The sequence below is a fragment of the Lampris incognitus genome, chromosome 20, assembly GCF_029633865.1.
Source record: "Lampris incognitus isolate fLamInc1 chromosome 20, fLamInc1.hap2, whole genome shotgun sequence".
NCBI classification, from domain to species: domain Eukaryota; kingdom Metazoa; phylum Chordata; class Actinopteri; order Lampriformes; family Lampridae; genus Lampris; species Lampris incognitus.
In genome coordinates this window covers 20006191-20019145 of record NC_079230.1, presented here as the reverse complement: position 1 = coordinate 20019145, position 12955 = coordinate 20006191, and positions in this window count along the sequence as shown.

The window sequence follows — 12955 nt, the reverse complement described above, 5'->3', positions numbered from 1 at the left end:
TCTTCTTCTTCTTCTTCTTCCTCCTCCAGTTTAATTAGTGCTTTACCTCCCACTACTCTGTTTTATTTTCTCCCAGCTGGCATACACTCCTGCCCCTCTTCTGTTCTTTTTTTCCAAGGCAACTCTGCCTCCTTCACAAGACAGTGGCTACCCGACGTGTCTCCCTCTCTCTCTCTCTCTCTTACGCACACACTCACACACACTCCAGCAAACAAACACGCTCCTTGACTGGATCTCGTAGTGCGCCTGCCACTCGCTCTACTCAGCACCATCTGTGGATGTTTTACCCTCGCTGCCGGTTGCCATGGAGGTGTGGCTTGATTGGCCCAAGGAAAGGAGGAGCGAGAGAGTACACGAGGAGAGAAATAAATGGGCGGTGGAGCAGTGAGCGAGAAGGAACAGCAGATGCAATTGAGAGGAAGGTGTCCATCTCAATGAAACAGCTGTGACAGCCGATTATAGGCAACGCCACATGATGCGTCACGGAGCACCAAAACACTGAGTGACAGCTTTAAGGGGATGACACTGGCTCCTGGGAGAAGGGAGAGGGTGGGATTCAGGGAGGGAGGCATGAAATAGTAAGCATAAGAGAGCTGAAAGAGAGAACGGCGGATGCAAACGTCAAGAAATAACGGCCAACATATTGGTAGAACTGTTAAAAAAAAAGTCAAGGTTGGAAGTGACGATGACTGACAGGGTACCAGCAGCATCTGCGGCGATCAAGGCTAGCCAAGTGCATCATTTTCTTCACTAATTAACGATTGCCTCAACTGCACTCATCGATCATTGACAAGCAACCCCCCCGCCCCCATCCCTCCTCCGCACCTCCCTGTCTGCGGAGGCTGTCGTGAACTCAAAACCCATTAACTCCTCAGTCAAGGATGGCAGCCACCAAGTCTCTTTTTTGGTGGTACAGAGTTTTTCCAATACATTCACTATGGGGAGGGGTGGACTGTAAAGGTAGGAGAAAAAAGGTCAAGAATATTCACTCATTATTCTGTGTCCACGATTGCTAGCTACTCAGGTATGAATAAGATCTGCTGTGAAAGGAGGTTACCATTTCATCGGTCAGTTGACAAGCCAGGCAGATCTATTTTTGCTCATTGCAGAAACCCTCTTTCCACAAGTAAAAACGGTCTCTGGAGAGTTTGACCTGGGACCTCTTGCGATCTGATGTGAGTGCACACTTTTTGATCAACTATGAGCAGGGGGACTGTTCCAACAACAAGGAAAAAGTGAGCGTTTGGAGAAAATGAAGACTTGACTTCGAGGCCTGGTTGTAACTATCTTATTGGGTCAGGGCAGCAGAGGAGGAGCGCACAGTCTCAATTACATGAATAATTTAAAGGCTACCTGGAAAGTGGTGCAGTTACTTAATGGCACAAATTAGTCATTTCTGAAAGTTGCTGCAAGGGGATATGCTAAAAAAAAAAGCAACATGGACTACTGGGGTCACTGCAGTATTAACAAATAAACAAACTGAAGAGCTTGGTCTTTTTTGTTTTTGTTTTTTTTCAGTGCCTTTTTGAAACGGCTCTAGGAATTAAAAAAATTATATATTTAAATGCCATTCACCTGACCTACATGTCCAAAGACAAAATAACTTGAGAGATGAAAAGCCCCACATAAGAGCACAAGTAATGGATGTGAATGTATTGCTGTTGCATGTAGTACCAGAAAGAAAGGTCTAATTTTACATACAGCTTAATTTGGGATAATATGGGTCCTGATCTTGTAGAATACACATACCCCCATTCTTATAGAAACATTCTTACACAAATAGAATCATGAACAAAATAAGTAGCTTGACGGCACAGTGGCCCAGTGGTTAGCACTGTTGCCTAACAGCAAGAAGGTCCTGGGTTCGAACCCCAAGCCATCCTAGTTCCTTTCTATGTGGAGTTTGTATGTTCTCCCGGTGTCTGCGTGGGTTTCCTCCACATGCTCCGGTTTCCTCCCACCATTAAAAAAACATTCATGTGGGGCGCCCCGGTGGCTCACCTGGTAGAGCACGTACCACATAAGGCTGAGTCCTTACCACAGCGGCCTGGGTTCGAATCTGGCTCGGATCCTCTCCTGCCCGTCTCTCTTGGCTATCACTATCTAATAAAGGCAGAAAATGCCAAAAAAGAAATCTTTAAAAAAAACATGCATGTTAGGGTTAATACTCCTGTCTGTGCCCCTGACCAAGGCAATGGAAAGACGAACTGGAGTTGGTCCCCGGGTGCTGCAGCTGCCCACTGCTCCTATAAAATAGGATGGCTTAAATGCAGGGAACAAATTCATTGTATTATAATTCGTTGTAAGAATACGTCGAATAAAATGGCTTTCATTAAGTTTTTGTAAACGCGTCCTTGAACTGTGTATGAAAATAAAAAACAGGGGGAAAGGGGAAGGCGTGTTAGCCAGATGTGTTTGCACACCTTTGTGTGCAAACACATCTGGCATATGGCAAATATTTTGTTCAATGACTGCACGAACCTACTGGGAAGCCTTAATTTCAACATCTGTGCAGGTCTGTCACCTCTCACCTCAGTCACAGCTTCGAAATGGAGCTTCCAAGTTTCCACAAATCTCCTCATAGGTGTGACTAGGGGCAGGCATGAAAGGGCATTCTCACGTCTCACAAAGCCGACTAATATGAGGACAGAAAGAAAAGACAAGAGAAGTTTGTGATGAGGTTTTTCACTTTAGTGTTTGAGTGGCACAGCTACGCTGCTCACGAGAGCCAAACACTGACCACACTGAGCTGCTGGTGCAGTTTGCATTTGAATTAAACGTGCCTTTATTTTTCATCAGTGACACAGCCTACGGGAAACTAAATTCTCACCCATGCACACGCTCACACACACACACCAACCCAAGTACATGATGTGTACAACAAATCACTACATTCCATTTCCATACACAGACAGGAAAAACTCTCAAGAGAAGTTATGTTTACCCTAATGGATATTGTCATGACAAACACAAATATGGAAGATGGGGTTACGGTCATTACAAGAACAAATGTTGGGAAAGGGGTGGGGGTTGTCGCAAAAAGAGGTTTGTGTAAAGGCAAGGTAATACCACCAGAACTTTTTTCACAAGGAACTTTCAGCTGTAAAAGATACTCTGCAGCATTGAGTTAACAGCCACTGACCACGTCCATTATCTACTTACAGCGCCTCTCAATGACGCATTTAAGAAATGGCATTTCCAAACCATTCTCATTGCTGCAAACGACTGCCATTAACACACAGATCTAGTGTTGAGAAAAACAACACATAACATTCCCTTCCCACAGATGCTTGTGAATATCCGAGGTATAACTCAAACAACATGAAAAGGATAGGGCGTCCAGGTAGCGTAGTGGTCTATTCTGTTGCCTACCAACACCAGGATCGCCGGTTCGAATCCCCATGTCACCTCCAGCTTGGTCGGGCGTCCCTACAGACACAAGTGGCCATGTCTGCAGGTGGGAAGCCGAGTGTGGGTATGTGTCCTGGTCGCTGCACTAGCGCCTCCTCTGGTCGATAGGGGCACCTGTTCAGGGGGGAGGGGGAATTGAGGAGAATAGCGTGATCCTCCCACATGCTATGTCCCCCTGGTGAAACTCCTCACTGTCAGGTGAAAAGAAGTGGCTGGCGACTCTACATGTATCGGAGGAGACATGTAGTGGTCTGCAGCCCTACCCGGATTGGCAAAGGGGGTGGAGCAGCGACCGGGACGGCTTGGAAGACACAGGTAATTGGCCAAGTACAATTGGGGGGAAAAAGGGGCCCAAAAAAAAACAAAAAACTAAATTGCAACAAATACTGAACTTGACTAATGAAGTGGTCAAAAGATTAAATGGGAACATTGATCGTGAGGGGTTTTTTTTCCCTTTCTAACCCACTTTTAGGGTGGCCCTGCAATCTTGTCACATAGAGGTAAGACTATTAACTTTAAAATTCGGCCCTTCAACTGAAAATGTTGATTTAATTCCCACAGCACACAGAGAGAGAGAGGCATATATTTTCTTAACTTGGCCCCACATCAAAAGATATGTGGAAATTCTTGCAGCCTTGACTCGGAATAATTTGCCCAGACTCTCCGTTCCCAAGTGCCCTTGAGCCAACCAGAGGTGTCTGCTTGATACATTATGGCCTGATTTCCACACTGCTCCTGTGATGAAGAAGCCGCAGTTCACAGATATTGGACCCAGGTGCCCTTCTGCAATATTAACAGTGTGGCCTTGGCCCTATAGACGTTTTTTTTTTGTACTCCTAAGGGGGCCCTGCCAAGGCTAAGGGAAAAGACACACACTGTAAGGTCGAGCTGCAGTGAAAACACAGTCTGAAGGGTACTCACATTAATTAAAGCTGATATTTTTTCCAAAGCCAGGAGCCACAAAGTCAGGCTACATTAACACTACATTGAATTAAGCAGCACTGAGCCAAGTATAACCCACTAAGCCCCCACTTTTGAAAGTGCATCTAGGCATTCACTGTTTTCAAGTAAATAAAATGGGCACTAGCGGCACGGTGGCGCAGTGGTTAGAACAGTCGCCTCACAGCAAGAAGGTTCTGGGTTCGAACCCCGGGGATGTCCAACCTTGGGAGTCATCCCAAGTCATCCTCTGTGTGGAGTTTGCATGTTCTCCCCGTGTCTGTGTGGGTTTCCTCCGGATGATCCGGTTTCCTCCCACAATCCAAAGACATGCAGGTTAGGTGAATCGGCCATACTAAACTGTCCCTAGGTGTGAATGTGTCGGCCCTGCGATGGACTGGTGGCCTGTCCAGAGTGTCTCCCCGCCTGCCGCCCAATGACTGCTGGGATAGGCTCCAGCATCCCCGCGACCCTGATTAGGCTAAGCGGCTTGGATAATGGATGGATAGAAAATGGGCACTAGACGTGGAACAGAAGTGAGGGGAACAGTAAGTCAAATGTATAACCTGTATAACCAAACTAACATAATGAAATAGAAAACAGTGATAGGAGGTGTGAATCTGAGGAGGGAAGCATGCTATAAAGCAAGAGGAGGCTGAGTCTAAACGATGTTTCAGAGATGAAGATTCAAAATGAAGTAATTTTTGATGTCTTGCTTCAGCCTTAAAAGCCTCATCATTCCAGAAGTCCCCCTTCCAGATGTCCCTTCCACAGATTTTAAATGTAGGCTGATCTATATTTAAGTATCTGTGGCAAACCCCTTTAGAATAACCTCTCAGTATTGGCTCGATCACTCAAATCTTTAGACGTGAAGCACCTCGTGAACCAGGCTTGGTACTCATTCACTCGCAAACTGACATTTAATCTCTCATGTAGCTCTGTACCATCTCTATAGATTTGGGGGCAGGGGGAATGTGCGACTCCTCCAAAAATGGTTGAGTGAATGCATCTGAAAAATATACTATTGTAAGACAAACGTTTTTTGTTTTTTTTGTCATTTTTTCACATTATATTCCTCATTGGTAAGAAGATTGGCTTAATTTATTTTTTCTGTACCCCACCACTATTCTCTCTCATAGCCTCCCCCCTCATTTTCGATCACTTGGCATTGCCCATGTGGTTTCATTCAAGGTAGGATATTAAGCCTGCTACCAATTACAAACTTAAGGCGATAATCCCACACCATTCTGTTCAAAACGGTCACGCAACACTTGTGCTTTGCATCGATGACACTGTGTATCCTTGTTTTGTCTCATAGCATTCTTGTGGTGCCAAGAGGATGTGAAATGGAATATGTGGAATGGCCTCTATCCTGCGATTAGCTGTCAGATATACTCATCCATCTAAAACACAACAAGTGTTGGTAATGAGGGGATGAGATGGTCTTCACTGCTACTATACCACTATTTTTCCCCCTACTCTCTGAAAGCAGTAGCCTGCTCAGCTAGAAAACTGCAAAACAGCAACTCGACATTAAAAAGGTTGGAAATGTACACAATAAAAAAAGAGTATTGAACCAAAACAATATCTGCCAACCCCATTAATCATAGCCAGCAACCATATATAGTTTACCCTCATAAACTACACTGTGATATACCCAAGTCCAACCACCTAAGAACACTGAAGAAGAAACTTTTATACTTCAACTTCACGGGGGTCTTAGGGACCACACTGAACCTTGGAGGCACAGTGGTTAGCACTGTCACCTCGGAGCAAGAAGGTCCTGGGTTCGAACCCTGAGGCTGACCAACCTTGGGGGTCATCCCAGGTCGTTTTCTGTGTGGAGTTTGCATGTTCCCCTCGTGTCTGCGGTGGGTTTTCTCCGGATGATCTGGTTCCCCCCACCATCAAAAAGACATGCATGTTAGGGTTAGTACTCCTGTCTGTGCCCCTGACCGAGGCATGGCAAGACAAACTGGCTTTGGTCCCCCGGTGCTACACGGCAGCTGCCCACTGCTCCTAGCTACACAGCTAGAACGGGTTAAATGCAGAGAAGAATTTCCCCGCTGGGATTAATAAAGTACATCAAAATCAAAAAAAAAAAAATCTTCAGTGTGTCAACTTATTTTTCGATCCAAATGTTAGCAACGCTTGTGAGAAGCAAAACTCGATTTCTTGATAATGATGAAAGATACTGGCTCCCCTTTCAAAATCCTAAAAGTCCTCGGGTGACTGGAGATATGGTGACTGAAATAGCTATGGGATATGGTTTTGGTTTCCCTCGTTTTGAAGTTACTCAACCCATTAAGAAGTCATTACTGCACGGAGAACAGAGGCATCTTCATCCGTGAGGAAATGACTCCCAACAGGATAGAGATACTTCGTGTATGGAGGATGGAGGATACCACAAAATGGCTTTGAATTTCTGGGCAAATGCACTAGTGAACCTTGCCCATACCAGGAAAATGCACCACAACACCTATGCACAAAGTGACTTCCTTTCATTAGTTTGTTCCCCTCATTTGGAGAACAACAAACTGGATACTTTAAAAAGGGAAGACTCGCCCTTCCCGAGTCCTCAGCAAACTGATGTAGCAAATATTAATGTGGCAGTACTGTAGCACATCAAGTCACAGCACAGCACATGACACTTCAAACCTGAAAAGGATTTGCCTTACCACACTGAGCACTGCACGCCACAACTGTTATGATGCATCAGATAGCAGCTAGACAGCATGAAAAACAGTGGATGAAATGTTCACTGCCACTAACACTTCGGCTTAGCCATCTATTTACTGCAATTATTGCTTCTTTTTACTCTTATTTGTAAGAAAGGTGTAGAAACTGACAGAAATACTTTCACACTATGTGAGACAGTAGAGCTGGGCAATAACAATATGGTATTATCATTCATTATCTTCAATGACATTCGGATGTCATATTGTGATACAAAATCTGCTTGTCTCGCAAAACGGGGACTGAAATAGTTAGAGTATTATCTATCCATCCATTATCCAAACCCCTTATCCTGCTCTCAGGGTCGTGGGGATGCTGGACCCTATCCCAGCAGTCATTGGGCGGCAGGCGGGGAGACACCCTGGACAGGCTGCCAGGCCATCACAGGGCCCCCCCCACACACACACACACACATTCATACCTAGGGACAATTTAGTATGGCATTTAGTATTGAGTCACCTGACCTACATGTCTTTGGACTGTGGGAGGAAACTGGAGCACCCAGAGGAAACCCACGCAGACACAGGGAGAAGATGCAAACTCCACACAGAGGACGACCCCCAAGGTTGGACTACCCCGGGGCTCGAACCCAGGACCTTCTTGCTGTGAGACAACCGCGCTCACACTGTGCCACCGTGCCGCCCTAGTTAGAGTATTATTTGAAAACTATTTTTTGGTTTAATATTATGCTTTACATTACCAAAACAGTTACCAGTTACAGAACCTCAGATAAGATTCGTTAGATGAATTCATATGAACAGCTCCATGATTGTGATAATAGGATTTTTTTTAAAATCCGAATAAAATACATATGTCAAGTGATGGCTATAGAGTTTGTTCTCATCACAGTTTTTTCATCTGCACAGAAATAACAACTAACAGTAGGCTCAGGATGATGCATTAAATTTCAGTCTGGGATCTCTGCCCAGAAATGCTTCTGGGTACACAATTTCATCAGCCTAGTGTGGTAATATGCATCATTGCCAAACATGTACATCGAGAGTAAAATAGGACAGTGACAGTGAATTTACAAAACTTGCAGGGAAATATGTTGAGATTTACTGTGCCTCAGTAATTTAAGGCAGTCAAGTTAAATGTTACATGGGTGTTTGAACACTAGCTTTCTGAAAAGGAAACCATCTTTAACTTACCTTAAAATGAGCATTAACCCCTCTAACCACATTTCTTAAGAATTGTTAATAAAAATAATGAAAATATTTTGTAAGTGCAAGATGAGCTATGGTAGTCTCTCATTAACGTCCTGCCGGTTTGACCCAATAACTTCAGGATAGGAGCAGAGTGCACAGAAGCTCTCTAGACACTATAACCACAAAAAAAGATTTCTCTTTTCAACCCAAAAGTCTTTTAAAGTGTTGAGTATCTAAAAATGGGATATTCTTCCACGGCAAACTTTACAGTAAAGTGTGTATTATGTCAGCCGCAGCAGAATTTCTCCGAGCTCAACAAAAAAAATCAATGTAGGAACCCGAAGAAATCTGGCAAAAAAAAAAAAAAAAATGCCTAAAGGAAAAATGAAGCAATAAAGGTGTCATGGACTGAATAGCCCCAGACAGTAAACAGCAGGTCCCAATTTTCTCTGCAAATAAAAAAAAGCAGCACTGAACCAGCAGATTTCCAAGACTTCAGCACAAGCTATGAAATTCAACCCATTTAAAATCTGATGGGTAAATTTAGTGTGATGGGAAAAAAATTCCACAGCGTTTGTTCTGACTGGGTTTGAGGGATTTAAATTTATATGGCCGCACTTTGGATAAGCATATGTTAGGAAACATTTGATTTTTTTTTAATTATATGATATTTTCATACTTGCATGCATGGTCAAAGATGTTTCTCTGAAAGATTAGGAAGATCCCTTCCATATTTTTTTTCTTTTTTGGAAAATGTCCCCCCCTTTTTCTCCCCAGCTATATACGGCCAATTACTCCACTCTTCCGAGCCATCTCGGTCACTGCTCCACCCCCTCTAATGATCCATGGAGGGCTGCAGACTACCACATGCCTCCTCCGATACATGTGGAGTCACCAGCCGCTTCTTTTCACCTGACAGTGAGGAGTTTCACCAGGGGGACGTAGCATGTGGGAGGATCACACTATTCCCCTAGTCCCCCCCCCCCCAAACAGGCTCCCCGACTGATCAGAGGAGGCGCTAGTGCAGTGACCAGGACACATGCCCACATCTAGCTTCCCACCTGCAGATATGGCCAATTGTGTCCGTTAGGGACGCCCGACCAACACGGGGATTTGAACTGGCGATCCCCGTGTTGGTTCCAATTTGTTAAGTCCTTTTCCATAGCCACATTCAGATCTGCACAGCATTTACTGTGTGTATCTCTGATCAGCAACTCATAAGAGAGACAAAAAAAAAACTGTATGGAACATACTGAGGAGGCCATTCAGCAGGATAGGCTATTGATGCTTAACAGCCCCAGAATTAATGTCCCCTGCATCCTTACTTCAGCAGACCCAATCAGTATTCTGGGAATTAGTCTTCTGATTTAGATCATACGAAAGCAAAACAGGCTTAACGATCGAGTTTGAGCATGTTCAGAGTTCAAACGTTTCATGCCCAGTAAGTACAACCAACCGATCGATGTATGGGAATAGCCCGTCCTTCCTCCATAATGACCAAGACTAATAGGATGAGGGTCATCACTACTGCTTGGCATTGATCCAGATAAATATCACCACCCTAGTCAAGTGCATGATAGCAATATTCAATATTTGTTTTCCTTTTTTAAGTTCCCCCAGACACAAAATATAATTTTACACAAACCCGCTCTGGAAGGTCAAAGGTCTACGTGCTTGGCGGAGAAACACACATTGCTGCGGTGTTATTGTACAATTACTCTACTTCTGTACTGTTCTTGTGTTTGAGTGCAACATTAAATATTGATGGTTCATTAAAGAGGGCAAAGCGGGCCTTTAAATTTAAATCATTTAAGAGTGACTAAAGCTTTCGCGCTTGTGGAAAAACAAAATCAATGTTTCAGCTATTCCATTAATTTATTAAAATGCACAGGAAATTTACACTAAACATCTGAACCTCTTGCATCATGTGCGTAATGGTGACATAATGCAAACACGGTTTCTGAACAGTATATAAATCTATAGTGCCATAAATATGCCTGTTTAACTGCAGGACCAAAATAAGGGATGAATTGAGTCTAGGAAGTAGTGCCGGATAGGAATTTTTACGCAATATTAGTATAAATCACAATATCTGTTTACATATTCAAATACCATATCTAACAATTCAACTGAGTATAATGAACTATACTCAAAATAAAATAAATCCATACGTCCATCCATTATCCGAACCACTCTCAGGGTCGCAGGGATGCTAGAGCCTATTCCAGCAGTCATTGGGCAGCAGGTGGGGAGACACCCTGGACAGGCTGCCAGGCCATCACAGGGCTCACACACACACACACACACACACACACACACACACACACACACACACACACACACCCAGGGACAACCCAGAATGGCCGATTCAACCACGACCCGAGACGACCCACCAAGGCTGGACCACTCTGGGGCCCGAACCCAGGACCCTCTCGCTGCGAGGCGACCGCACCAACCACTGCGCTGCCCAAACATTTAAAATAAAAATTCCTCAAATATTTGAGGGGATATAATTTTGCAAGAAATTTCAGTTAGATCATTAATTTGGACAAAACTGTATGATGACATGACAGTATCTGTATTCATCCTGATGCAATACCATTGAAAGATGAGAAACATTAATACTGAGGTCCTGGTGAGCCCCACTATGAAGTCCCATATAGAAAGGGGCTGAAAAGGGCATCTGGGTGGTGTAGTGGTCTATTCTGCTGCCTGCCAACACAGGGATCGGTGGTTCGAATCCCCGTGTTTTCTCCGGCTTGGTTGGGCGTCCCTACAGACTGTCTGCGGGTGGGAAGCTAGATGTGGGTATGTGTCCTGGTCGCTGCACTAGCGCCTCCTCTGGTCAGTTGGGGCACTTGTTCGGGCGGGGGGACGGGGAATAGTGTGATCCTCCCACGTATTACGTCCCCCTAACGAAACTCCTCACCGTCAGGTGAAAAGAAGCGGCTGGCGACTCCGCATGTATCAGAGGAGGCACGTGGTAGTCTGCAGCCCTCCCCGGATCAGCAGAAGGGGTGGGGCAGAGATCAGGACGGCTCGGAACAGTGGGGTAATTGGCCAGATACAATTGGGGAGAAAAAGGGGGGGAATAAAAAAAAGAAAAGAATAAAGGGGCTGAAAGTGCTTCGAAATAAGCACCTTAAACCAAATGTAGTCCATTAACAAATAAGGGCATCAAAATGCAACATAATGGAGAAGACGTGTGTTCGTTCACTTCAACCCAAGTTTAACCTTAGACCTTGAACAACATCAATTTTTTTCTGGTAGTAAGAAGTCACTTCCCAATACAAATGAAGCGTGCCTTAAACAAGGTGATAAAAGAGGCCATTATCTACTTCAGTGGTAAGCCAGTGAGGCAAATCCATTTTATAAGTCGAACAAACAACTCGGGGCTGTTAGAAAAAACAAGCGTCGTAGTGATTGTGTTTAAAGCACGATGTCATTGCAGATAACAGTAAGGCCAATATAGGAAGAGAGTGCTGAACCGCTTATGACAGCAGTGTGCCGATCTTAGCACAAATTATGCGCACTAAAGAAAGACATATCGGATGCCCACATGCGTTAAAACCCCCCTTTCAAAGCCAGGAGATCACAAATAACTGTAAAAACAACAAGTAAAGGATAATCATAGATGAACAAATGGCACGAAGTGGTTGTTTTGCAGTTTAACTTAATGAATGCTTTTCACATTAGCTAGCCCCTGCAGCCGGGCTTCATTAGCATTCAGCCTCATGCCTTACAGAGCTTGTTTTTAAAAAAGGTCATTACAGAAAGATGTTATAATCCCCTTTATTATGAACTTGCTGATGGGATACTTTAAAGAGAAGGGCAAAACCATGAGACACATGTCGATGCTTCATCGGCTCTCCAGTATCTGTCAAGGCTATCTGGGGGATATGAAGCCTTGTGAACAAGTCACTGATAAGGGTTTTACTTTGTATGACCATTCACATAGCGCTAAAACGGAGCCTGTAATGGAAGACCTTTGTCTTCCCGAGGAACCTTGACTCTGGTAAAGTTCTCCAGGAAAGTTTTCTGTCTCAGAGCAAAACAGAAGAGCTCGACCGGGCTCCACAACAGAGATAAAGGCTTCGACTCTTCCCTGTTGCGGTTTTGATCGTGGCCACTGCGAAGATTTCGCAGGGGGCACAATGGTAGGTGTCCAACTAATGCCTGCTGACAAAGCTTATCCTTGTTAAATTTGTTAAGTCAGTCTCCCTGGCATTGTCATTCTCCCAGGTCTTCACCTCTATCTCTGTCTCTACCCACTGAGCCTGCCAATTACACAGAAGGTCATCTGCTCCGGTTAATCGAACAGCACAGCATTTCGGATATCTAATAACATACAGCTATATGAGCGGGGCGAAGGAATACTAATGCACATGGCCACTGCAGTTTGAAGACAAAAGCAGCAGGGCAGAAAAAGAGTGCATACTAAAGACCCATCGTGCTATCATGGGAATTTAAAAGGCCATACCAGAAATTGTGCAAGTTCAGGCCCGTTTACTATATAGCAAATTGCTTATACTTCACATTACTGCTGATCATTTTCCAAAGCATACTTTTGTTTGTTTTTTTGGGGTTTTTTTTATTTGTTTTCCCTAGCTTTCAGGCAGCCACTAGTTTCGATTCATTTTGGTAAAGTATGAAAATTCGTTTGCAGAGACTTGAAAATTGCTTAAGATAGGTCACGGTGCACGGGGTCCACCAGTTCGAAT